Source organism: Puma concolor, chromosome B1, assembly GCF_028749965.1.
Source record: "Puma concolor isolate L17-30 chromosome B1, mPumCon1.1.hap2, whole genome shotgun sequence".
In the NCBI taxonomy this organism is placed as follows: Eukaryota; Metazoa; Chordata; class Mammalia; order Carnivora; family Felidae; genus Puma; species Puma concolor.
The window spans coordinates 166,706,787-166,733,972 of NC_141670.1; the positions used below are offsets into that span (position 1 = coordinate 166,706,787).

The 27,186-nt window shown below is 41.6% G+C and overlaps 1 protein-coding gene across 1 annotated transcript in view; it reads left to right on the top strand.

The window, feature by feature from the left end:
• The first annotated feature begins 18 nt into the window (after positions 1-18).
• The window catches only part of TEC (tec protein tyrosine kinase), a 128,961-nt gene continuing 101,793 nt past the window's right edge, over positions 19-27,186 (top strand). Inside the window, exon 1 of the mRNA XM_086705116.1 lies at positions 19-105. The gene's annotated coding sequence lies outside the window, so the exon portion shown is untranslated. The remainder of the gene's footprint in view (positions 106-27,186) is intronic.

The window sequence follows — 27,186 nt, forward strand, 5'->3', positions numbered from 1 at the left end:
GGGCGGGGCGGAGGTGGGGCCTGCGGGCTCCGGGCTCCGAACTCCGCGGCGCCCGCGGGACTTCACACTGTCGGCGGCTCCGCGCACCTCGCGGGCTCCAGGCAGGTAAGGACGCCGCGCGCGCGGGTTGGCCGGGCCGGCCCCGGGACTGCGGGGATCCGGGCAGGAAAGGGTCGGGACCGGCGCGAGGCGAGAGGTGGCTTCCACGAGCCCAAAGACTGGCCTTCCTGGGATGAGGAAGATTTTATCCCTAACGCGGCGTGGTGAGCGCGGGCCCGCCACGCCAGGTAAGGGACCCGGTCCCCTTGGGTCCGGGAAGAAGGGACAGGTGCGCGCTCCCGCGGAGTCGCACCTTCCCGGCGGCCCGCGCCTCCCGGCCTCTCGAGTTCAGGCGCTGGCCTCTCCGGAGGAGCCCCCGCCCCCTTTCTTTTCGGGTCCCAGGGCTCAGGCCGCCCCGCGGCAACTTCAGCGTTGGGTTCGCTTCCCAGCTGCGCAGCCAGGTTGGTTCGTCCTCTCTGGGTGGCAGCACAGCCTCCCTTGAAAGTTGGCACCATCGACGGAGACATTCCACAGTTGTACGTGTCCGAGTGCCTCACCCCACCAAATTCACTTTTTTTTTTTTTTTTTTTAATCTGGGAAATTGTTTGAATCTTGAAAACAGGGGTTCGGTGACTACAAGTGTTGGAAAAACTAGGATCTTAACCTGGGAGTGTGCGCTTTTCTTGGATCCTAAATTTCCTTTTGATCTGAAATTTTTTTTTCAAGGAAAAATAATAATGTGTTTCTGTGTACCAGGTTCAGAAACAGTCTCATCTGTTGCCATTCTTTGGAAACTGGAGTATTTGATTAGAAGAGTTGACCTCCGTGTCAACTGGGAACAGGATGGGCTGGTGGCTGAGTTTGAAGGCTCTCCAAAATAGTTGAGCGTTTTGAGCATATACCCTGTATTTTTCCAGTGAGTGACCATTTTCCTTTTAGGAAATTCTGAGAATTTAATCTCTTTGAGATGAGTCTCCCCTAAAGAGCTGAGGTGGAAAAAACAACCTCAACAAACCAGTGGGTTTCCCAGTTAAGTTTAGGATGTAACAGGTTGGTTTGTGACCCTGGTAGTTCCTTAGTCGGCAAGAATCACATGTGGGATGGAATATCATGATTTATATGGAGAGAAGAAAGTATGTTGTAATTTTTTCATCATGTACGGGGAAGTATTTTTTAGTTCAGTTCCATTTTCAGTGTTTAGGAAAGACCTATACTTTCCCCATGCCTCAATTAATCTGATCGATATATCACTGTTGTTGGCAATTCATGATGCTTACTGCAGTGTATTTATGTTAGTGAGTTTGAGTCTTCTCATAAGGGTGTGTATGTTTGCTTTTTGGAACTGTCTAGGGCAAGTGTTGGAAACACATGCAAATCAGTGCTGTGCTCTAGTTGGCAAAACCTTTGCTCCACATAGGTCTTTGAACTAAAATTTTCACAACTCCCCAAATAGAAACGAATATAGAATACTCATGTATGCTCTAGCACGTTTAACCTGTTTACTTATTCTGTACTAAGCCAGTCATCATGTTATTTCAGCAGATGCTTACTCAAGGGCAGGGGCTATGTTTGATCAAATCATGGTGAAGCTCAGAGAATGGTAACCTTTGCTCTGTAAAGTTAACCCTTGACAGGGTGGTTGGAAGGGTTATGCTTGGGGAAGAATTGTTGGTCTCCCTGCCTTCCTCTGCATATCCAGAGTGCTAGGAGACTGAGCCTTGGGTCTCTAAGCACACCTCTGCTTACAGGTTCCTCCAGGTTGGCTGGGTTGGTGCCTCCTCTCCCTGCCTGGCTCTTCCGGTTTTATGCTTCCACCCCACTCCACCCCTCCCTGGATTCCTACCCTTAGGGAGAATTACCTTATTGTTCAGGGCAGAGAGACTAGGTCCACATAGTTTGCACAGGGGTGTTGACCCTCAGCCTAGTGCAGGGTCCCCCGAGGATGTTTAGTAAATATCTGTTGAGGACAACGTCACTTGTTTTAGAGTCCTTATTCTCTCTTGTTATTTAGTCTACAGAGGTGAAAAGGAGTGAGGTTGAACGCAGATCAATCATTTTAGGGGCCAGTTGCCTTGGTCAGATTAGTGTAGTAAAGGGGACATTGGAGTCTGTTAGTGAAATTAGCTCATGGTTGTTGGCAATTGTAAGATTATCCTGTACTATGTGATTATGCCATGAGAATAGCTTTGTTGAAAAGAATCCCAGAAGAGAGGGGCTTATTAGTTATCTCCACCTGGACTTGCCTTTTTGTCTCTGCCCTAGATCAACCACTCCTTCCTTGGTTGGATTATAACTATTACCTTTCCCACCACATTTGGTTGCTCAGAGCTCATGACCACAGCCATTGTGGCCTAGATGTAGAAAATTACATTTTCTATTGTTTGGGAAAAACAAGGATGGCATTTTGCCAAATTCCATGTATATATATGGAATATATATGGAATATATATATGTGTATGTATGTATGTATATATACATATACATACATATACATATATACATACACATATACATATACATACATATATACACACATATACATATATACATATATGTATACATGTGTACATATGTATACATATATGTATACACACATATATATATATGTATATACATTTAAGCTTTTTAAAAATGTTTATTAGTTTTGGGAGAGAGAGGCAGAGAGAGCGAGCAAGCATGAGTGGTGGAGGGGCAGAGAGAATCCCAAGCAGGTGCCATGCTGTCAGTGCAGAGCCTGATGCAGGCTCGAACCACGAAGTGGGACCATGAGCTGAGCTGAAATCAAGAGTCGGATGCTTAACCGGACTGAGCCACCCAGGCACCCCAGTTTTAAACTTTTTTTTTTTTTTTTTAATTTTTTTTTTTCAACGTTTATTTATTTTTGGGACAGAGAGAGACAGAGCATGAACGGGTGAGGGGCAGAGAGAGAGGGAGACACAGAATCGGAAACAGGCTCCAGGCTTTGAGCCATCAGCCCAGAGCCTGACGCGGGGCTCGAACTCACGGACCGCGAGATCGTAACCTGGCTGAAGTCGGATGCTTAACCGACTGCACCATCCAGGCGCCCCTTAAACTTTTAATCTAAATTAGATTTCTCTCTTTCTAGAAACAACCACATGTAATTCTTTGAGCTGGTTATTTTGGTATTTGTTGCTTATAGTTGCTACTTCTTGAGTTTTGCAGTTTGAGGCTTTATCTGTTGACTTCCCACTATGGAAGAGGATGACGTGGCTCCCTCTTTTCCTCTCACCCCCCCACCCCCACCCAACCACAGCTTCCCTAATTTTCCATCCTTGCAGTGGTTAAACAGTAATTTTGGTTAGATCAATGTACATAGCTAAGCAGAAAACAGCTCTTTGTTTTCTTTGGAGTTCATCATTGCTTTGTTTGTTCATTTACTTAGTTTCTTACGTCTTCATCGTTAATTCTCTGGCCAAGAAATCTCTTGGCCAGATTTCTGAAACTTGCCTCAGATGCATCAGGTATTCTGCCAATTTCATTTTCCTGAAGTTGTCCCTGAGCCTCCTGGCTTGCCCTAATAGGGACCAGTTCACCTCTACACATGGGACACAGTTGTCACCCTGAGGACTTCCTTTCGTCATCATCCTGGGGATCCCCATCATTTCTCTCCTCTTAACCTGTAGTGCATGTCCTCTCTGTCTTGGTAGAGTCCTTTGTTTTGATAGAGCACGTTCTCAAGGAGCTTCTTGGAAAAGATGGATGGATATGTATTTTTTTCTTGATGGTGAATGCCTCTAAATAGCTGTTTTCTACTGACAATTGATAGTTTAGAATTTTAGGATGGAAAATTTGAAAGCATTGTTTCATTGCCTTCTAGGTTGTGGTGTTGCTATTGAGAAATTCGGAACTGTTCTGATTCCTTAATTTTTGCTGTAATTTGCTGTACAGTTTACAAACCTACTGAGTCCTTCATGGAAGTTCATAGAATTTTCTCTTGGCCTCCATAATCCTGAAATTTCATGATGCTCCTCCTTAGTATGGGTCTGCTTTCATCCATTGTGCTGGGCTCTTTGAATCCTGAAACTTATACCCTTCAATTTGGGAAGTTTTCTTGAATTAACTCATTGATAATTTCCTCCTCTCCATTTTCTGAGATGTGTCTTTCAAAAACTCTTATTGTTTATATATTAGATATTTTGGACTAGGCCTCTAATTTTCTTTCCTAATATGTGTCTTTTAATTTCTTGGTTCTGCTTTTGGGGTGATTTTTTTTTCAATTTTATCATCTCATCCTTCCACTGAGTTTTTAATAAGTATAATCATATTTTTAATATTTTAAATTAAAAGCTCTTTGTTTTCTGAGGGTGTGTGTGTGTGTGTGTGTGTGGTACATTGAAAGGAAGGAAAAATTCTTCTCTACCCTCAAGATCTTCTAGCTGGACTAAGAATTAAATTTAAATCAGACAGATTAACAAGAGAAAAAAAAAAACAGTTTTATTCCATATGCACAGAGGCCCAATTATGAAATTGAGACCTGAAGAGATGATGAGGCAGGCAGGCAAGCAGGCAGGTTTTTTATATTTTTTAGACATAGAGACAATAAATCTGTGAGGAATTGACAGGACAAAGAAAATTTGGGAACTCCAATTAGTAAAGAATTCTAAACAGAATTTGGGCTGTGGTAGTAAATGAGTAAAAAGTAACCAGGGTTGTTTATAGAACCTTCTGGGCTCTAAATTTCCCATCTCTGGAATTAAGGTAGTCTTTTTACCTCCTGATGCAGGGAGGGTACCTTTCACTTGGGAGATTTATTTCCTGCTTTCAAGGGACAGAGGAGGGTCTGGTGTTCTTGCTGCATAGGCTGTCTCCTAAGTAACTTTTATTTAAAATAATCAACATGCCAAAGTGGCATATTTGGAGGTGGCCTGCCCTTGGCCCCTTCCATATCTATTTCTTGCTTTTATTTTATGGTTTCAGTGTCTTATCTCTCTGCGGAGTTTAATTTTTTTGAAAGTTTTTTCCTTCCTTCACAGACTCAGTTTCCGCATGTTGCTTTTGTCTGTTGATTTGTTTAGGTCTCTGTCTTTCCTGTTAGAGACTTTCCTCATGTTCCTCATACCCTTTTGTTGTCTGCTCACATTTGAGTGGGGGATTAGGAGCTGAAGTTGTGTGTGGGCTTGTTGACCGGGAATTTCACTGTCAGGTGATCTGGCTGGGGTTTTATTTGGCGAAACTGATGTCATTACCTCTTGGGCCACTGAGAGTCCTCAGAAAAGGCTCTTCCACTCTTTTCCTGGACAGTGTTGGAGAGCTTGGCTGCCAGTGATCTGGGAACTAGGTGGAGAAGAAGGCTGGAAGTCTCAGCATCCACATGTTCATATAACCCCTCCTTGGTGTTTCCAGAACATCTGAGCCATGCCTGATGCACCCCATTCCAGAGACCCCCCTCTTTTACCCTCTCTGGGAGAGGAGGTGGGGAAGACACTCCAGGTGTTTTTGCAAGGGTAGGCAGGCGGAGATCACCTAACTGCTCAGAAAGGCTGAAGGGATATGGGACATCCAACTGCTTTTTAAAGTTCAGTTGTCTTTATTTTAGCCCACCTCTCTCCCCGCAGAGGGTCTAACTGCCTTGCATTATGTAGCATTTTGAAGATTCTGTCGTACATTTGGGTTGTTTCTTGACTTCCCTTCACCCCACCAAAATGTTTTATTATTTTCTCTTCTGTTCCCTCCATCTTTGTGGGTTTATGCATTAAAGAAAAAAAATCATTTTTTTTTTGGGTCATTTTATTGAGTTTTCAGGAGGGAGAGAAGGTGGAAGGTCTTGTTCAATCTGCCATTGGTGCCTTCAGCAATCTCCACTGAGAGACTAGTGTGGTTCAGCCATGACGTTATGCTGCTGTTTTCCTGCCTTTACCAACAGTAAACGTTCCTTGACCAGTCCAGTTATATTCTTTCACTGAACCCCGTTTAGACCTCAGATTTCTTCTTCTGCCACTCTCAGCATCCACCACCAACTAATCACAGTTGTCATGGGAGGCAAAATCTCCCTCTAGACCTAGCTTGGGTGATATATAGTGTACTGGTCACAAAGCCCTTGTTTCCATTTCTCCAATTCACTTTGTTGAGGACTCATTCTATCCCCTTGGCCTCTGATTACCTTTCAGTGAAACTCCTCTTCAGATGTTTTAATCTGAAAGGCAGGCCTGGTGTCATTGGTGGCCATGTGGCCTCGATGGAAGTTATCATCATTTCCTTCTGGAGGCCAGTTTATCACACAGTTGCCTTACTAGCAGAAGCATCCTCACTTCCTCTTTCAAAGCTCATGTCTTTCTTGGAATGTGCACCCAGTTCCTGTTTCTGGCTGGGCTGATCAGAGATGACTGATCTGTCCAGTGCCTCATGGATGGTCACAACTTCCCTAACCCCCTTTCACCAACTGAGTCATTCCTTAGGCTTTAATTCAGTGTGCAGCCTTCTGTCCCAGTAGCTTGATAGCATCAGCATGACTTTATGCTTAACACAGAGGAACGATGACAAGTCAACTTCCACTAAAGGAGGAAGAGCATCGTTCCCAGACCATCTTATCTGTGCAGAAAAAGCAAAGCTCTGTACTCCCAAGATGGCGTCTCTGCACTGGGAATACAGAAAACACCAGTGCTTGCAGTTGCTAATTGGAGTGGGTACAGGAGTGATTTGCTCTCTGGGGGATGACAGTAAAGGATAAGATGGTTAGAAAACACCATTCACCTGGAGCCCACCAGGTACCATTGTGAATGAAAACTTGGCCAGTGGAAATAGCTACAGTGCTCATTCTTCCATCTGTGCTTCCACAGCCATCCTTCCCTTTTCTAAGTAGAACCTTGGAAGCCATTGCAACCGCTCTTCCCGCGCAGTAGTTTTTCTCTAATGTGTTAAGTGCTTCTCTGAATTTCTTTTCGTCTTCTTAGCTAGTTTGTAAACTCTCCTAGGGAAGAGTGCAATGCCTAACAAATACTTGATGAATGTACCAAATGAATTTTTTTCCAGATAATTGTGGACACTTGGCAGTTAGGGGAGAAAAAAAGATGTTTGGTCATAATTATTCAAGTTGGACCCAATAACCTAAATTCATTAACTTAAAAAAAAAATTTTTTTTAATATTTATTTATTTTTGAGAGACAGAGCATGAGTAGGGGAGGGGCAGAGAGGGAGACACAGAATCCAAAGCAGAATCCAAGCTCCTAGCTGTCAGCATAGAGCCCAGTGTGGGGCTGGAACCCATGAATTGTGAGATCATGACCTGGGCTGAAGTCAGACATTTAACCGACTGAGCCACTCAGACGCCCCATTAAATTCTTGATTAGACTCTCACTTCACTCTGTCTGTCTAGACTGAAACATAGAGCATTCCATTTAAGTTTCCCCAAGTGTATTGTTTTTTGTATTATTTAGAAATATTTCTCATTGGAAACATTTTTTAAAAATTTAAATGTTTATTTAATTTTGAGAGACATGTAACTACATGGCATTTGTTTTTGAAAGTTAAAGCTTTTTGTTTTTAAGTTTATTTATTTGTTTTGAGGGGGAGAGCAAGGGAGGGACAGAGAGAGAGAGAGAGAGAGAGAGGGAGAGAATCCCAAGAAGGCTCCCCACTTGTCAGTGCAGAACCTGACATGGAGCTCGAACTCACAAACCATGAGACCATGACCTGAGTCAAAATCAAGAGTCAGATGCTTAACTAACCGAACCACCCAGGTGCCCCTTGAAGGTTAAAAGCTTTTGAAATGATTAGCTATAGATTATCAAAGTGACAGACTTTATTTATTTATTTTTTTTAATTTTTTTTTTCAACGTTTATTTATTTTTGCGACAGAGAGAGACAGAGCATGAACGGGGGAGGGGCAGAGAGAGAGGGAGACACAGAATCGGAAACAGGCTCCAGGCTCTGAGCCATCAGCCCAGAGCCTGACGCGGGGCTCGAACTCACGGACCGCGAGATCGTGACCTGGCTGAAGTCGGACGCTTAACCGACTGCGCCACCCAGGCGCCCCTAAAGTGACAGACTTTAAGTTGTCTTCTACTGTATGAGATACTTCTAATGAACTGTCAAATATCCTACTCCCTTTATCTTTAATTTTTGTGAAACCCTAGCCTGATTGCATAGGAAAAGATTTTAGCTTCTTCTCTTTATCCTGAATAGAGTTCCAACAATGTCTTCCTGTTACTATTTCCTTGGAAAGTCTATGTCCTCATGTATCCCCCAATATTATGTTTCAACCACAACATGTGGAATCTTCACATGACTGCCCCCAAAATGAAATTGTGGCTTTTCTTTTCCCTACAAAGGAGTGATTTAAACGTTTATTTTTCTGCAGATATAATTTAAGTGTGCAGTAAAGTTAGTTTTGACCATTGGGGTTATTTTGGGTCCAAAGAAGGCAGTTGGCTTTCTTTTTATTTTCCTGCCTTGACTGACAAAAATGCCTGATCCTTTAACCGTGCAGATAAACAGAAATACAATTTAACTGAGTTATGAATGTAGTTAGGCATATAAATTTAAGTATGAATGCTTTTTAATTTTTTTAAAAGATTGTCAACTTATTTGTCACATATTTAGATCAGTTATAGGAGTCTTGCATTAAAGAATTCTTATTTATAGGGTCTGGGGTTGTAGCTGAAAGAGCTTTTTGAGCTCAGCTGGTGATGCGTCCTCCTGCCTCACGTAGACTAAGGATAAATCTCTGGATGCCACAGGGATTCCTCAACTCCCAGTATGCTCTTTGGATTCTCCCTGCCATCATTAAACATTTTTTTTTGTTTTGTTTTATAGAGTTTCATATATTCATTGTTAAAAAATATAAACAATGCTGAAGCTTATAAAGAAATTAAAAATGACCCCAAACCATTCCAGACAGAATCTTGGTGAACACCCCTTCGTCATCTCTATCATCATTTGACTTTTTAAAGATCTTCAGCAACTTTCTAGAAAATAATTAACTTAAGGAGCATTGTGTGCAACTGTTTATGTAACTCTAAATTCTATAATTTTTATATATGTGTGTGTATGTATATGCATATATACATACACATACATACATGTATATACACACATGTATATACATACACACACATACATACAATTATTTATGAGGTTATAATTAGTTCAGGCATAAAGTTCTTTGGGTAACATTATTTCATATAAGCATTTTTGTAGGAATAATTATCATTTTTAATAAGTAGGTGATAGTCTGTCCTATGAATATACAACGGTATTTTGAAGCACTTTCCCAATTGTACAATTGGGGTTGTTTTCTTTTTTTTTTTTCTAAGTAGTGTTGCTATACTATCCCCTTTTGGGGATTATTTTCTTGGGGAGTGTTTCTCGAAATTTCACTCTGGGATTGAGGATTTCTAGCTTCTGTTAATCATTGTCAGAAGGACACAAAATGATAATGTGAAAAAGTTCACTAGCTGTATCAAGTTATCTCAAGTTTCCGTTATCCTCTATTTTGAACTTTCAGATCAACAGTATCTACTTTGTGTGAAGACACAAGGTTTAGCTGGAGTTATTGAGGCCATGTTATGTACTAGGTTGTAGGTCAGATAACAAAGCCAGAGTAACCCAACGGGTCCATTTGCAGAGGCTGTGTTCTGGGTGGTAATGTCTATGGCCTCCTTTGATCTTGTTGGATGTGGTAGGAAAAGTGTCTAGGGATCAGTAACAAAAGGTGGAGAGGTTGTTATGGTATCTGTGAAACAACATTTGTCCTCAGTACCTGGTCTAGGGTTCATGAACCCTTCTGTAAGCAGGGGAAGGCATCACACACCTACAAGGAGCTCCAACCCTCCTACCCATTTCCCCATTCTTGGACTGCAAGAGGAAGTAGGAGGGGCAGGGCAATGAGCAACATTAGGGAATTTTGCATTAATATCTTTTCTGGGTAAAGAACTCGGGGTAGAGGACAAGCCTATTCAGATTTTTCCCTTGACATCTTCCTGTCTAATGTCTAAAGCCTGGGCTAGAATTGTAAGTCAGCTATTAACTGGCGTTATGTTCCCAGGCCTCAGGTTTTCCACCTATTAAGCAAAGCATAATGACACATAATTAACAGTCTACTTCAGAAAGATTCATGGCCCAATGCTTATAAAGGACTTTGAGCTTTTCAGAGTGTTTTATACACATTCATGTATGATGACATGGCTTGCTCTGTTTAGCAAAGGGCATCTATATTATGCCTGTTTTAAAGATGAGAAAAGTGAGCCTCGTAGAGGATAATAGCTTGCTGAGAATCGGAGGGTAAATTTAATGTACCTTCTACAGAATTTTTCTTGGATTTTGTGGAACTAGTGGAGTCTAAAATTCTACATGAGCATGTATGTGTTGGAAAAGTGGGTATTACAATTTTTAAGCAAATACAACCTTTGTGGGGGTAGGCATAGGCTACTCCTTTGTAAGGGGGAATTGTGTTTGACATTCAGTGGAGTTCTTGAAGGGCATGAAATAATTATGGAAGCTAGGGATAAACTGTGATTTTCAAAGTAATGTGGAAAAGTCTCCACACACAGTCTGTTAAATAAATTGAGTCAGGGGGAGTTTGGGAGAAATGCTTTGTCCCCAAAACAGGTGGGGTCGGTAAAGACAGAATAAAGGCTTGGCGTAGATGAACATTTCCTAGAACGCAAATGTGAGTAAGCTAGTCTAATTATTATTATTATTATTATTTTTTTTTAAATTTTAATTTTTTTTTCAACGTTTATTTATTTTTGGGACAGAGAGAGACAGAGCATGAACGGGGGAGGGGCAGAGAGAGAGGGAGACACAGAATCGGAAACAGGCTCCAGGCTCTGAGCCATCAGCCCAGAGCCCGATGCGGGGCTCGAACTCCCGGACCGCGAGATCGTGACCTGGCTGAAGTCGGACGCTTAACCGACTGCGCCACCCAGGCGCCCCTAATTATTATTTTTTAAAAAAATAAATGATGTAGAAGAGGGAGTGCACAGTGTAAACTCCCAATTTACAGTCACCATGAACATATTGGGACATTAAAAGGCCGAACTGCTGGTCTCGGGTCTATGCAGTGGTGATGAGTGCATTTAGGTAAAATGAGTCCATGTGTATATGCAGATGGACATTCCAGTTTTTTTACTCAAGAAAGATTCAGAACTCAGGACCCCTGAGATCAGGAGTTGCATGCTGTTCCGACAGAGCCAGCCAGGTGCCCCTGTAAACTCTTAAGAGATTCACTAAGTGTACAACTTGGAACAAAAAAGCTAACTAAATCTTAGGTGTTGTTACAGATAATTCAGAAATGTCATTTTACCCATTTTCATGTTTCAGCATCTAAGATAGTTTCATCAGCGTACCTTAAAGACATAACACCTAGAGAAAAGCAAATATATCTATTGGTGGCACGGACTATTGAGTAAAATATCCCCATTGATTTCTTCGGTCGAGAAAGATAAAAGCTGAGGAGATGTATGGACAAGGGTGTGCCCTCTTATAGCTCAGTGATACAGGGAGGCCATTCATTTGCACCTTCTTTATTCCCAAATAATACCCCACCTGCCCCCAATAGTTAATGTTTTTGATCACAGATGATGTGCCAGGCTCCATGTGGAGCTCTTTACATGTCTTAGCTCATTTAACCCAGGCTACAACCCAATGAGTGGGCAAGGTCATTCCCAACATTCTTCAGATGAAGAGCCGGGAGCTCAGAGGTTCAGGGAGATGTGGTTTTAGCGGTGGAACCAGACATGAGAACAATGCAGTCTGACTCCAGAGGGTACTTTTATAGCTCTACTGAGTATACATGCTGAGCTATGCTCCTCTCCTCTTATTACTTTCTGTCCTGGTAAAGAGAAATGGACAACCTAGAAGAAACCATGAAGGCCTGCTTCAAACGAAATGAAAGCAACCAGTTCTTCTGGGTATCACTCCAAGCCCCTGAATCCTGAATATCCTAAGATGTCTTTATAGCAGCGCCATTGGATGGAAATATTCTGTGAGCCAGATAATTTGAAAGTTCCTGTTGGCTACATTAAACAAGCAAAACACACTAGGTGAAATTTACTTTAACAGTATATTTTATGTGGCCCAATCTATAAGAAACATTATAATTTCACCATGTAATCACATAATGATTGTTAATTATTAATAAGGTACCAGAAATAACTCAGGAGCTTGATTAAGAGCAATAACATGCAGGACACTGCAATGCAATACAGTATCTTTTTTTTTTAATTTTTAAAAAAATATTTGTTTATTTTTGAGAGAGACGGAGACAGAGTGCAAGTGGGTTAGGGGCAGAGAGAGAAGAAGATACAGAATCCAAAGCAGGCTCCGGGCTCCGAGCTGTCAGCACAGAGCCCGACGCGGGGCTTGAACTCATGGGCCGTGAGATCATGACCTGAGCCAAAGTCGGACCCTCAACCGACTGAGCCACAGGCGCCCCAGTGCAATACAATATCTTATGTAGTGCAGTAGATAAAGTAAAACGTCCTACCAAACAATCAAGTTTTGGCTAATGGAGAAACATTTTATACTGCTTCCGTTTTACATTTTGAATTAAAATTAAATAAAATTAAAGATTTAGTTCCTCACTTGCAGTAGCCACATTTCAAGGGCTCAACGGCTATTTGTGGCAAATGGCTACCATACTGAGTGGTGCAGCAAAAGTTATTCTCTGTCTCCAAAGGCCCAGGGACTCCCGGATCCTCCATCTCCACCCCTAGATCCTGACCCCTCCCAGCCCCCAGTTCAGCTTCCTTGCCTCTGCCCAGGGCCGTCATGTACAGTTGTGCAGTTATGCACTGTACCATCTGGGATGGCATTCACATTGTAGATGTGGTGGGCTTCTTTTATTTACTGTAACAGGGTTTTGGAAGGTGGAAGTAAAGTTAAAAAAAATTTTTTTAATGTTTATTTTTGAGAAAGAGGGCGAAAGAGGGAGAGAGAGAGAGAGAGAGAGAGAGAGTGCCAGCAGGGGAGTGGCAGAGAGAGAGGGAGACACAGAATCGGAAGCAGGCTCCAGGCTCCGAGCTGTCAGCACAGAGCCTGACGTGGGGCTCGAACTCCTGAACCTGCGAGATCATGACCTGAGCTGAAGTCGGATGCTTAGCTGACTGAACCACCCAGGTGCCCCTGGGTGGAAGTAAAGTTTTTAAAGGCAGAGACACTTTTTCTTTTCATGCAAAGGCATTTTTGGGGCGGTGATTATAGTTCTGTTCCTTCTTAGCATTCTAACAGTTGGGCCCAGGCATCATTCTCTTGTATGCTCAGCGCCTTCCCAGTGCCCACACCCTGTGGCTGAAAGTAATGAAGCAGCTTCAGTCAACCTCTCCAGCCCCCAAATAATGCCACAAAGCTATCGTCACTCTTCATGGTAGTTTACCTTGGAGCTATATGTGCCTCATTCATGATTGTATCTGCCGTGCCTCGCTGCATGCAGCAGGTGCCCAAGACATTTATTGATTTTAACTGTTTTCTCAGTGTTCACTTAGGCCCCTGTGTTGTGTCCTGAGTTGCCCTTAATGAACCTTGACCCAGGGCTGCTTTATCCAAGTGCTGACATGGCTCTCTCTTTCACTGAGTCACAGCTCACCATTCATGTGGTCATGTTCTAAGTAATAATAATTGTCATCATTGTTATTATTACTAATAAGCTACCATTTATTGATCACTTTGTGTCAAGCTTTGTGTCTAGCCATTTATGTGCCTTATTTCATTTACCCTTTCCACACATCTCTAGGAGGTGGGTGCTATCATTATCTCCATTTTATAAGGAGGAACTGAGGCACTGAGAAGTTAAGTAATTTACCTGAGGTCACACAGCTAGTAAGTGTCCAAGCTGAAATTTAAAACCAGTTCTGTCTGACTTTAAAGCCCTTCTATGCTGTAAGCATAGGGCTTCTCTTTTGGTACCTGGGGCCTGACAAGTGGCTACATTATAGTGGGCTTACTACTTATTTGCCCAAATTTCCTTCTTTTGGGGAAGGAAGCTCGTGTGGTTTGGGTGGGATGGACACTAACCCCAGGGACGGTCATGTGACTTAGCTTTGGCCAATCTGAGAAGTGTCTCCACCTGACCAAGTGATTGGTTCAGAGCTTAACGCAGTTTGCCCTGTCAGGCTCCTTTTCTGCTCCAGTTAGGAAAGGAGGCATTCTTGTCCCCTGGGACTTGTTTTTTTTTTTTTTTTTTTTTTTGTTTGTTTGTTTGTTTGTTTGTTTCCTCTGCTAGTGTAATGTAACCCGGAACTCCTGATGACCATCTTTTCCTGCTATATGGAGGAAGCTGTTTGAAGTAGGAGAGAATGAACGAGGCCAGCATGCTGAGACATAGCATTGAGCGGTGGTGGGAGCACAGACAGCACCATTTAAACCCCAGGATTCAGATGTGCCTGAAGCAGCCCAAGACTGTTTGGTTTTATGAGCCAGTCCATTCCTTTCGTTGTTGTTGTCAGCTTAAATCAAGTTATTTGCAGTTGAAAGAGCCCTGCCTGATATCCAGACTTTCCAGAAAGTGAATATTTTTGTTTTGGATTCCTCATTACCATTCTGTATCTACCCTTTGGATGAGTCCCCTACTTCTTGGGCCTTGGTGCCTACTGTTACCTGCATCTTGCCCGGAAACCTTTGCTCCCTGGAGACTCTGTACATATTCAGCTTGCTTGTTCTCTTTTAGGTCTCTGAGCCCTGCCCTTAGGAAGGGAGATGCCACACCCAACCCCTCCTCCCCTCTCGCCCCATCTCTTCCCCCATGGCAGAGCCCACACACAGGGATAAGTATTATGCTATGAGTACAGAATTGGAGAAATCTGTTCTTCGTAGACATTACAAAATTACTCATCAACCTACTTTTGAATGCTGATCAAAGATTGTTGAATGGTTAACTCATCTGGCCTCTGACACTATCTGGGATCTCAGCCAGCTTAGGCTTAGGCTTTGCCTGTTATCCCCAGTTTCTTGGCTCCTAGCCTTTCTGATCAGCTCTCTCCTAAATACTCTCAACTCCCCTATGATTCTGAACTTCCATTCTTCTGCTGGCTTCCTTCCCAATCTTTCCGGCGGTCCTCTGAGGGCATTGTTCCATTGTGAATCAACACTCCCACACCCCAGCCTCCTCACATGATGAGAACATTCCCTTCTCTGTAGCTCTCTCGGCTGTAGCCTTCTGGCTTCCCTTTGCTGTTTCCTCCGCTGGAGGTAAAGCCCTCCATGCAAATACCCTGCTGGTCTCTCTTTTTGCCACCAACCTCTTGGTCATTCCCCCTGATAGATTCAGCTGGTTCACCGTCTTCTCTCCAGACTTGCCACGTCTGCATTCGTATACACAATTAACTTGATACATCTGCGATGAGTTATCCAATTGCCTTGGGCTGGTTAAAGGGAGTAGTTAATTGTGGCAGGAGTAGAAAATAAGGGAGGCTTCATGAAAGACATGACCTGTGATCGGGACCTTAAAAAAGTTAATAGCATTTCAACAGGTGCTCTTTTAGGCAGAGAGAACAACTCAAGCCAAGGCGTGGAGATATGAAAAGGTGTATTTACTTTCTTAAGCACTTGGAAATAAACGGTAGGAAGGGAAGGGGGAACCCAGATTGGATCTTACATGATTATATTTACTTGAGATTAGGGAATGGCTTTAAAGAGAGTCCAGTGTAGAGAGCGTAAGAGAAGGAACAGCCTTGATTATAAAAGGAAGAAGAAGTATTTTGAAAAGTTGCAGGAGTGGTATGATACTGTGAATTACCAGGCTGAGATGTTGGGCTGGTTGGAGAAAGGGGAGAGGAGTAATTAAAGCAGTTGAAGAAAGTTCATGAGAAGACTAGGCATGTAGAGAGAAGAGATAGTAGAAGAAAAACTGGAAGGATTTGCAGAGCAGACTGGTTATGAGGAGACAGGGAGCAGGGCAGAGAAACCACGCAAGACGTGTGCTGCATGACAGGACAGCGGAGGCCCTGCCTGGTGGTGCGAGATTTGAAGGTGGAGGGAAACAGCTCAGACCAGATATGAATCAAATTAGTTGGCCTTTCATTACGTTAATGTGTAAAGAGTAAGAGAACTTGTCTCTTTTATGATGGTGAAAATGACTGAAATTATCTAAGCTTAACATGTTTCGCAAACTGTTTTATAGACTCCTACTCTGGGAGATGTTAAGGTTTAAGGGACATAGAGTGAGGTCTGTGATCAAATAAGGCTGGGAAGGCCAGCGTTCTGTATGATTCACAGAGCCTGTTCGTGTAGAAAGGGCTCTGAAGAACGCACATAAGAAACCAGTTTGATATTGTGTAATACAGTCTTCCCCAAATATATTCGTTCGTTCATTCATTCATTCATTCATTCATTCAACAAGCCTGTGGTAAGCACGTCTTAAGATAGTACGTTCTGTTTTGTTTTTGGTTTAAATACATGTATTTTTATGTTTTATTTAACTAAAGTGTAGGTGACACACAGTGTTACGCTAGTTTCAGGGGTACAGTGTAGTGATTTGACAACTCTGTATGTTATGCTCTGCTCACTACAGGTATAGCTATCATCTGTCACCATATGACACTATTACCATTGATTATGTCCCCTGTGCTGTACCTTTCATCCCTGTGACTTATTCGTTCCATATCTGGAAGCCTGTACCTCCCACTCCCCTTCACCCATTTTGCCCATTTTGCCACTCCTGTCCTATCTGACAACCACTAGTTCTCTGTATTTATAGATCTGTTTCTCTTTTTTTTTTTTAATTTTTTACATGTTTTATTTATTTTTGAGAGAGAGACCTGACAGAGAAAGAGAGAGACACAGAACCTGAAGCAGACTCAGATGTGGGGTTTGAACCCACAAACTGTGAGATCATGACCTGAGCCAAAGTCAGATGCTTAACCGACTGAGCTACCCAGTGCCCTATCTTCTCCTGTGTAAAAACATGATCTCAGAAAGGATCTGATCATTCATTTTTTTCTGTAAGTCAGATAGCATTCATCGCATATTTAATGAGTACCTACTATGTGAAGGAATTGTCTTAGATGCTGAGGGTCCAGTAGTGAATACACGGACTAGGTTCCTGCTTGTATGGAACTTATAATCAGTGGGGAGAGCACACAATTTTAAAAAATCAAGAAAAGAATGTCATGTGGTGATGTTTTATTTATTTTTTCACTCAGTCGTTCATTTGAGCACAGTCGACATGGTAAGAATCATTTAAATCATTAAAATAGAGACCTGAGAGTGACTGGTTATCTACTTTAGATTGAGTGGTCAAGGGAAGGCCTTTCTGCAAAAAGTGACATACAGGCTGAAATTGGAGTTATAAGACGTCGTTGACTAGGGAGAGAGTAACAGAGAACAGGTGGAATGATTTTCTAGGTAGAGGGAACATCATGTGCAAAGACCCCACCACACCACGATTTTGCTGTGTTTGAGGAACAGGAACAAGGCTCGTGTGGTTGAATAATAGTGGGTCAGGGGGAAGTGGTACCAGTGCAGTTGGACAAGTAGGTGGTAAGCTAGGTTAAAGAGATGGGTTTTTCGTTTAAGGGTGGGGAAGCCATTGGAGCGTTTTAAGTAGGACTGAGGACATGAACTGATTTACGTCTTTATTTTTTAATTTAATTTTTTATTATTTTTTAAAAGTTCGTGTGGATTGGTAAATGGAGAAAGGATTATAAGAAGATATGGAAGGAAGTAGGAGGATATTGCAGCACCCTTGACAAGGGGTGGTGGTGGCTGTATCGGTTATTGCCACAGTAACGCCATGTAACAAACATCCCATACACTCAGTGGCATACAGGAATACGGTTTTATTTTTGCTCATGAGGTGATTTGGATAGCTGGGTAGTTCTGATGTGGGTCAGGCTCAGCCGATCTGTGATCAGCTGAGTCACCTAGGCAACTCTGCAGTGTGACCTTGCTTCTCTGATGTGTTTGGAAGGGCCAGCTGACTGTCGGCTGTCTGGGATAGCCTCAGCAGAGATGGCTGGAACAACTCTGCTCTCCCCTGTGTTCATATTACGTCCCTCTAGTAGGCTCGCCTGGGCTTATTCTCAGGCTGGCCCTGTCATAATCTCATAGTGGTTGCAAAGAAACGGAAGGGAGTAGAAACAAGCAAGCAGATTTTTATGCTTTAGCTTGTGCCAAGTTTGCTACTGTCCCACTGGTCAAGGCAACTTCCACGGGTACACCCACAGTTAGTCTGGGAGGACATTGCCAAAGGGCAGGGATACAGAGGGGTGTGAAAAGGTACAGAGAAGTATGAAAAATAGGGGCCATTAGTACAATAGATTGCGCCAATGAGAGAAGGATAAAGACTTGAATATTCAGATTTAGGATATTTTGGAGGTACAGTCCAAAGAACATGGTTCTGGATTAATTTTGACGTATGAGACAGAGGAATGAATCAAAGATAACTCTTAGATTTTTGACTGAGCATCTGGGGAGATGGTGAAGCCATCTTCTTAGATAGTAAAGACTATCTTACTATATTACTATTTTAGGTGGTAAAGACTAGGTAAAGAGTAAGTTTTAGGGGAGTATCTCGAGTTCTGTTTTAGTTATGTTATGTTTGAGATACCTGTTAGATATTCAAATAAGGATGTCAGGTTTTCAGTTGGCTAAGTAAGTCTGAGGTCCCTGGGGATAGGCTTGAAGATGTAGATTCTGGAGTTAGCAACATGTAGATGATCTTTCAGGTACGCAGCTGGATGAGGCCACCTCTGTTGAGAACATATGGAGGGAGAAGGAAGCAAGCTCTGGTATATACCAGTGTCTAGAAGTAAAATGGAAAAATAGAAGCCAGTAAAGGATACTGAGAAGGTACAGCCTCTAAGATTGAGGAAAAAAGTCCAGGAAACTTTGGTGTTACAGAGAACCAAGAGAAACTAAGCATTTCAAGGAGAGAATGGTCAGCTGTGTTGCACACTGCTGGGAGGTAAGATAAGAAGTGAGACGTGACCACTGGGTGTGGTAGCAAGGAGGTCCTTGGTGATCTTGACAAATGCAGTCTTAGTGGAATGATGGAGACAGAAGCCCAACTACAGTGGTTTGAGGTAAGTGCACGATGTGAGAGCAACCCTAATACCATCTTTCAAGAACTTCTGCTGTAAAGGGACTTAGAAGTGATGCGGTGGTTGGAGGTGAATGTGGGTCTTGGGAATGGCTTATGTTTGGGAACATAAATGATGCCACAGGGCCGAAGGGGGTGATCCACAGAGGGGATCAGGTTCACTGCAGAGACGGGTAACTGCAGCCCAGAAATGTTGAAGATGGCAAGAGAGGATGTGATTAAGAATTATAATAAACTTTAGTCCATGTGTTAAGCTTCTTCAGGGGTATTTGGGTTCTGTATTTTATTTCTGATTTGGAATGGAAAGGTATATCTACTATTGGAAAAGTTTCAGCTATCAGCCAGGGTAGGGAAGTATGAGTTTTGTTGTTACCCCGGGCGGATCAAATACTTCTGTATTAGACTCACTCAGCTACCATTGTAGAGGAGAGACCTCTTTGGAATTATTCTGTCTCTGTAGGTGGTGCTCAGTGTTTCTTATAATGATGGTGAAGCTGATCAATTCACTTCCTTAGATTTTGAGATGGGTAGCAAGTTAAGCAGGTCCTGGGCAGAGCTAAGAAGGGAATGTGACTTAATGTGTCACTTCCTCGTCCAGGTTCTTCTACCAGTATGACTTGATGTTCTGATCAATATAAAGAACCATTTACACCCAGCAATATAGGTCTTACCATTTTTGCATAAACCAGCAGACTTTAGGGCGATTGGCTAATGCAGTTCAGTTGATCATAGACAAGGCATGCCTCCTGGAATCTAGCTGAATGATAGAAATTTTGCTTTTTATGCTTTTTAAGCCAGTGTAGTTTCAACTTTAGAGTGTAATGTAAAGCAAATGTACTAAATAAATGGCAATTTGAAATGTATTTTGTGTAAGTGCAAGACTACGTTTGGTGGTATTTAAGCAACTATTTTCAGCAGCAACAGAGTATGTGCTCTGTGTGTAGAGGGTGAGGATGGTGGTGTGAAAAAGAACACTGCCCTGTCTTAGAGTGCTTTAACAGCTTTGGAAGACTTTTGTTCAGTTGCTTGAAATCTGCTTTGCTATTTCACTCATTTGAAATATTAGTATCAACTTGTGAAATTCATATTGTGAACTGCAAACCACATCTGTTGCCTCTCTGCCTTTTAGAGCTTTCTGACTTGGCAGAAATACTGAAAAGGACACCTGCCAGGGTCTTAATAATTCTTATATATAGCAATCTGAGGAATGTTAGCGTTCACAGAAATATCCTGGAATCAAGAAGGAGCGCTTAAATCAGATACAGTTGGAATCTCAAAATGTAAATGAGCCCAGTGTGAAGCTATGTCTTTGGGACTGTTGGTGTTTTCTGTTATGGTGAGTCATTCGGGACGGTACATCTGAAAATACTTGGCCTATCAGCAAGATATATATTAATCTTAAAAACATTTTACAACAAATATATTGTTTCTCTTCTATTCTATTCTTGACATAATACTTGAATTCCTATCAGATAATAGAGAATAGATTTTAAATTGAACTTCATTCAACTTTTGCTAAAAATGAGCTGAAGATAATATTTAACAGATACGGACCAAGGGTCATATTACTTATTTACCTGCTTCTATACTTTATTTTTATTTCTTGAGTTAACAAGGAAGTAACCTTGTTAGCTCACCCCACAAAGAAATGCTTTTACAAGGATTTATTTACTAAGCTATTGTCAAGTGTTAATATTAGAAATGGTCAGGTGAGGAATGTTTTTATAATTTCTGTCCAAACTTCTATTGAAGATATGTCATATCTTTCATTATCCTTTATGATGCCGTAAACTAGTGTCTTTTCGGAATTGAATGACAGGAAAAGTTTTTCTTTTAGTAGATTGGTGTATCTCTTATAAAAAATTACTCTTCCACGAGGCATTATGTTATTCTTTGCATCCTAGATTTTGAAAAGCTCCTAATTTAATGCACAATTGCATAAATGTCTCAGGGTTCTGGTTACCAGTGGTAGAAGTGTAGCATATGTGCATTTGACTTAGGAGAATTCAACTTTCTGTGAGCCAACAAAGGAAAGAGAGAAAAGAAGCAATTTGAAGAAGGTGGATGATTCTATTCTCTTCAGCGAGCATTGCAAGATGTGTGCACTAATGGTTCTCTCCTCTGTCTTAGTTTGCAAAGGTTTTTCCATGAGTAATTTGTGGTGCTGAAGGTGATTTCAGTAATTAGAGATAAGTACTTTTTCACCCAACCTGTCCCCTTTTTCACACAAACCAGCTAATTTATCCAATGCTGAACTCCAAGCCCCCAAATCTATTTTTCGTTGTGCTAGATTGTTTGCAAAAAGGCCTCTCTAACTCCCCTTCTCGTGTGTACTCCATTTTGTGCACCTGTAACACTGACTCTGGACTTGGCCATGTGACTTGCTTTGGCTGATGAGACAATAGCAAAGGCAAAGCATTCAGAGACGTGAAATGTGTTGTGTACCGGGGCTTGCTTTCTCTTACTGCTCATGGAATCCTGAGAACCGTACGAATAACCCACGTTGTCTCGTCGAAAAGCCGCATGAATGGGAAGTGAGGTGCCCTGGCTGATAGCCTGTAAGTGCCAGAAATGTGCCATCCTAGGTGGCATCCTAGGCACCTGGGTTAGAATTGCCCACCCAACCTACAGAATCATGAGAAATAATACATTTTTATTGTTTTGGTGCTACGAATTATGGAGTTGGGTTTTTGGGCTGTTGTTGTTTTTCTATAAAAAAGCAACTGATACAACTTCCAGGGCTGGTAGACATTTCTACTGATGCTGTAGGACATCTCCAGAGACAGTGGGTCAGTCTCCAGTGTGGCTATGTCTTCCGTGGAATAGTCAAGGCCAATTTTGACAATATTCAGTTATTGCCATATGTGCTTGTGTGAGAATCAACACCTACATAAGCTTTGCTTCTACTCTGGTTTTTTCCTGCCTTTTGTTTTTTTTGTTTTTAAATTTTTTAATGTTTATTTATTTTTGAGAGAGAGAGAGAGAGAGGGAGCAGGGGAGGGGCAGAGAGAGAGGGAGACACAGAATCTGAAACAGGCTCCAGGCTCTGAGCTGTCAGCACAGAGCCCGATGTAGGGCTTGAACTCTTGAACTGTGAGATCATGACCTGAGCTGAAGTGGGACGCTTAACCCACTGAGCCACCCAGGCACCCCTTTTCCTGCTTTTTTGTTTCTGATTTCTCCTTTTACTTTTAATTCTTATCTGTATATCATTTGCATGTTGTACATGTGTTTCTTCTTAAATTTCTTTTGTTAAGAATAAAATTCACCACATAAACCAGTTTTAAAGAGTACAACACAGCGGTTTTTAGTATATTTACAATGTTGTGCAACCATCACCGCAAATTCCAGAAGATTTCTGTCACTCTTAAAAGAAACTCCATATACCCAGTTGTCCCCTCATCCCATCCAAACAGTTCTCTACTTTGTGTCTGTATGGATTTGCCTATTCTGCACATTTTAGGTATATGGAATTAACACTACATGTGGCCTTTTGTATCTGGCTTCTTTTACTTAGTATAAAGTTTTCGAAGTTCATCCACAGTGTAGCATGTACCAGTACCTCATTCCCTTTTATGGTGGAATAACATTCCATTGTATGGATATACGTATCCATTCATCAGTTGGTGGACATCTTGGTTATTTTCACTTTTTGGCTAGAATGAGTAATACCACTGTGAGCATTCATGTGTGAGTTTTTGTGTGACTATGTGTTTTCAGGTGTCTTGGGTATATACTTAGGAGTGGAAATGCTGGGTCATATGTCAACTTTTGAGTACCTGCCAAATTATTCTTCACAGTGGCTATACATTTTATTTTATTTCATTTTAATTTTTTTTAACATTTACTCATTTTTGAAAGAGAGAGAGAGAGAGACAGAGCGCGAATGGGGGAGGGGCAGAGAGAGAGGGAGACACAGAATCTGAAGCAGGCTTCAGGCTCCGAGCTGTCAGCACAGAGCCCGAGGCGGGGCTTGAACTCACAGACCGCAAGATCATGACCCCAGCCGAAGTCGGCCGCCCAACCTATGGAGCCACCCACGCGCCCCTGGCTATGCCATTTTACATTCTCACCAGCAATATATGAGGGTTATGATTTCTCCACATTCTTGCCAATACTTATTTTCCCTTTACAAAAAAAAAATTCTAGCCATTCTAGTATGTGTGAAGTGGTATCTCATGTGGTTTTGATTTACATTTTCCTAATGACTAATGATATTAAGCATCTTTTCATGTGTTTATCGGCCATTTGTACATCTTCTTTGGAGAAATGTCTATTTAAGTTCTTTCCCATTTTTAAATTGGATTATTTTTTGTTGTTCAGTTGTAAATGTTCTTTATGTATTCTGGATATTAGACCCTTACAAACATATCATTTGCAAATATTTTCTCCCATTCTGTGGGTTATCTGTTCACTTCTTTGATAGTGTCCTTTAACATACAAAGGTTTTTAAGTTGATGGAGTCCAACTTATCTGTTTTCTTTTGTTGCTTATGCTCTTGATGCCATATGTAAGAAACCATTCCCTAATCTAAGGTCACGAAAATTTACAGCTATGTTTCCTTCTAAGGGTTTTGTAATTTTAGTTCTTACATTAGGTCTTTGATCCATTTTGAGATCATTTTTGTGTATGGTGTGAAGTAGGGGTCCAAAATCATTCATATCCAATCGTCCCAGCAGCATTTGTTGAAAGGCTATTCTTTCCTCATTGAATGGTCTTGGCACCATTATCAAAAATCAGCTGAGCATAGACATATGGGTTTATTCCTGGACTCTCAATTCTGTATTCTTGGTCTATACGTCCACCCTTATGCAGCATCATGTCGGACTCACTGTAATATTGTAGTAAGTTTTGAAATTGGGAGTGAGAGTCCTCCAATTTTGTTCTTTTTTTTTTTTCAAGATTGATTTGGCTATTTATCATTACTGTATGAATTTTGGGATCAGCTTGTCCATTTCTACAGAAAAAAGTCACTTGGGATTTTGATAGAGATTGTGTTGAATCTGTAGATCCATTTGGAAAAGATTGACATTTAAAATTTTTTTTTTCAACGTTTATTTATTTTTGGGACAGAGAGAGACAGAGCATGAACGGGCGAGGGGCAGAGAGAGAGGGAGACACAGAATCGGAAACAGGCTCTGAGCCATCAGCCCAGAGCCCGACGCGGGGCTCGAACTCACGGACCGCGAGATCGTGACCTGGCTGAAGTCGGACGCTTAACCGACTGCGCCACCCAGGCGCCCCAAGATTGACATTTTAGCAATGCTAGATCTTTCAATCCATGAACATGGATATCTTTCTATCTGTTTAGGTCTTTAATTTCTTTCAACAATGTTTTGCAGTTTTCAATGCACAAATCTTACACTTTCTTGGGTAAATTTTGTTCATGTATTTTTTTATATTAATATGTTTCAGTTTCTCTTTGGATATATACAAAGTACGATTACATATTGATAAAAATAATTAAAAAATTTTTAACGTTTATTTATTTATTTTGAGAGAGAGAGAGAGAGCAAGCAGAGGAGGGGCAAAGAGAGGGAAAGAGAGAATCCCAAGCGGGGTCTGCACTGTCAGCATGAAGCCTAAGGCAGGGCTTGAACTTATGAACTGTGAGATCATAACCTGAGCTGAAATCAGGAGTCATATGCTTAACCAACTGAGATACCTAGGCACCCCCCAAAAATGTTTTTAATGTAATTCTTCAGGTATTTAATGTAGCCTTACTTTTATTCCAGAAGTCTGGGAGTAAGGATATTAGATTTCTAGTCTCAAATGTATTATTATTGTTATTTTGGTTACATTCTCTTTGCTTTATTTACTCATTTCTAAAATGGTACCCACCAAGGGAGCATATGCTCCTTCACATTTTAATTCCTTAGTGATTAATAGAGACACTCTGGAAATTAAAATAATAAGGCTGATAGCAAATACTTACATGCACTTGTGTACCAGGTACTGTTCTGTGTGTTTTATGTTTATTAACTGATTTAGTAAAATTAAATACTGAGTGGGGCATAGTTTTAAAAGTTAAAGGATTGTGCGATTGTGTGTGTATGTGAAATCTTACCTTTTGAGTGACATTTTGGAGAAAAAACATAATTTTCTTTTATTATTTTATTCATTTATTAAAATTTTTTTAATGTTTATTTATTTTTGAGAGAGAGACAGAGTGTGAGCAGGGGAGGGGCAGAGAGAGAGGGAGACACAGAATCCGAAGCAGGTTCCAGGCTGTCAGCACAGAGCCCAATATGGGGCTTGAACCCACAAACCATGAGATCATGACCTGAGCTGAAGTTGGGCACATAACCAACTGAGCCATCCAGGCACCGCCCCCCCCCCAAAAAAAACCATAATTTTAACCTATAGTTCTCAAAAAATAGCTACAGTGAACAATTAATTTTTTAAAAGTAAGATATTGATAATAGTACTAATGAACAAAGAGAGGGAGGTAATATTTGTCAAGTCAGTTTTTTTGGGCTTTAATTTTTCCATCTCTCAACCAAGAGGTTTGGAGCCAGTGATCTCTAATTGCTAGAGTGCCCAGCCCTCATTTTCTGTAATCACATTACCCGGATTCGATACATTCCCCTGTCCTCTGTGTGGTGGTTGGGAAGAAGCATGTTGCAGGGGAAGGTTCTTTAAGGCATCAGATCGAAACCCCACTGGAATGTACGCGTCATGAAGGCAGAGCCTGTGTTTTCCGTTGCACTGTTGTATCTCTGTCACAGTGCCTGGTATCGAGTAGATTATAAATAAACGACTGAAAAATGAAAGAATGAGTAAACACAAGGCTGGAACTGAAGAATTTTGGTGTCTTAATTCTTTTTAATAGCGAAAATAGCATTCTCTCTTTTCAGAGTATGTGTGTGGATTTGGGTGGGTGTGGGAAAGGGGATGGATTATTGAAGTCACGTACACTTAAATTAATAGAAGCTGTTTTTACTGGTTGTCCTCAAATTCACCTTGCATTTTGTGAATGAGCCATTGGTCTGTGATGTACCCTTGCCCCGCCATCTTCCATGCGTGACAACTACCTCAGCCTTTTAGCCCAACGCAGACATCATCTTCTGATTACTTTTCCATCTTCTGTCTCCAGGCAGAGTTGAAGCTTTATCCATATACGGTATAGGATTTGTTACATGGTAATGAAATTGTTAGCTTCTGTCATATCTGCCCCTTCTCCTAGACTGAGAGCACCTTCCTGGCTGCGTCTTATGCTTTATGCTGTGTCCCAGAGCCTGATAGCATATCTAGCACTTAGCAGATTCTCAGTTAACAGTTCTTGAATGCGTAAATGTGTATCAGCTCAGAACAAAGGTAGGGAACAACCAACTGACCAGCTGTTTCCTGAGTGTTTTCTATGTGTAGGAAATTTTATGTGCATTTTCTGATTTATGCCTCATGATGCTCCTTTAAGGTTGCTATTATTGTCTTTATTTTACCGATAAAGAAGTAGTCTCAGGGAGTTAAGCACTTTGCATAACATTAAACAGCTAATAAATGGCAAAGCTACAGTTTAGAGCCAGGCCAGTCAGACTGTAGGTTCAGGTTCCTTCTATTAAATCATACTGCTTAACCAGGAGTTCCAATTTTAAGTAATTGGTGAAATAAGATCGTGGAGGTTGACATAGGGAAAGAAATCTTTAGGTTAATGTTGAAAGAACCGTTATTTATGTCTTTTGCAGCTCCGTCAGGAGACAGATTACAGTTTTCGTAGTTTAATGTATCAAAAGGTATGGGCCTGCTTTCTAAATGGTTGAATTTTCTGTTTTTCAGACAGTAATATGGGGAACAAGTGGGTTTCTAGAACGTGAAGCTACTAGAATTTTAGGGTTACAGATTACATTACAGATATCAGCTTCAGTGTATTAATCTTACAGACGAACGTTGCAGGGCCCTCAGTGTGTGAGGTTGATCACAGTTCCGTTTTTGGTTAGGGCAGAGAAACTTCCTCTATGCTATGAGGCTCACTCGTGTATTTTAACGGGATTCAGGATAGGGATGGACAAAGACCTGTCACGTGAAAGACACGAGAGCAGGAGAGCTTGCTGGAAACACTGTCACTTCACACATGACAGATGGATGAGACTCTGGCCCGGGCCTCCATGGTGTGTGAGCTCTAAGCTGTCAGCCCCTGCAGAAAAAAAAAAGAA